At 39.9% G+C, this 983-nt stretch overlaps 1 non-coding gene across 1 annotated transcript; it reads right to left on the bottom strand.

The window, feature by feature from the left end:
• Positions 1-241: 241 nt before the first annotated feature.
• Positions 242-347, bottom strand: LOC128292339 (small nucleolar RNA R71). Its single transcript, XR_008282323.1, has one exon. It is a non-coding gene; the product is annotated as a small nucleolar RNA R71 (small nucleolar RNA).
• Between the last annotated feature and the right edge of the window lie 636 nt (positions 348-983).

Genomic DNA, 983 nt, shown 5'->3' with positions numbered 1-983 from the left:
GAGTTTGATGGTTTGCAGGACGAGGATCCCAACGCTCACTTGGAAAATTTCTTAGAGTTTTGCAACACTTTTAAAATCAATGGTGTTTCTAATGATGCCATTCGCCTTCGGTTGTTTCCCTTTTCATTGAGGAATAAGGCTAAACAATGGTTGAACTTGTTACCACGAGGGTCAATCACTACTTGGGAACAAATGACTGAAAAGTTTTTATTAAAATATTTTTTGCCAGCTAAAACAACCAAATTACATAATGATATCTCTTCTTTTGTGCAGATGGATTTAGAAACACTCTACGATGCATGAGAGAGATACAAGGAGCTTCTGAGAAGGTGCCCTCACCATGGGTTACCACTCTGGCTACAGGTTCAAACGTTTCATAATGGCCTGAATCCTTCGACTCGAAAAATGATTGACACAGCCGCTGGTGGAACTATCAATAATAAGACACCTGAGGATGCATATGAATTTATAGAAGAGATGTCACTGAATAATTATCAGTGGAAAGTCATGAGGATAAAACCAACGAAAACAGCTGGCGTATTTAACGTTGATTCAGTCACCATGCTCTCTAATCAAGTAGAACTTTTGAACAGAAAAATTGACGGTTTTCTCGATTCTTCACAGGTTCACCCAGTAATGCAATGCGAAGCAAGTGGAGGTGGATCAAGCAATTCAGAATACCCACCCTATGGCCACAACATGGAGAACAAGCAGTTAAATTACATGGGTAATAATCCTTGATCTCAAAATAATCCTTATAGTAACACTTACAATGCAGGTTGGAGGAACCACCCAAATTTTTCATGGGGAGGCCAAGGAAATCAGAGACCACCACCACCTCCAGGCTTCCAACAACCACACTACCAATAAGAGAAAAAATCAGACCTTGAAGAGATGCTAAAAAAATTCATCTTGGTGTTAGAAACCCGTTTTCAGAATACTGAGGCAGCACTTAAAAATCAACAAGCGTCGATCTAAGGGCT

This window comes from Gossypium arboreum, chromosome 4 (assembly GCF_025698485.1).
Source record: "Gossypium arboreum isolate Shixiya-1 chromosome 4, ASM2569848v2, whole genome shotgun sequence".
NCBI classification, from domain to species: Eukaryota; Viridiplantae; Streptophyta; class Magnoliopsida; order Malvales; family Malvaceae; genus Gossypium; species Gossypium arboreum.
Note: the sequence above shows the minus strand (reverse complement) of the source record. Positions and strands in the feature narration are given on the sequence as shown.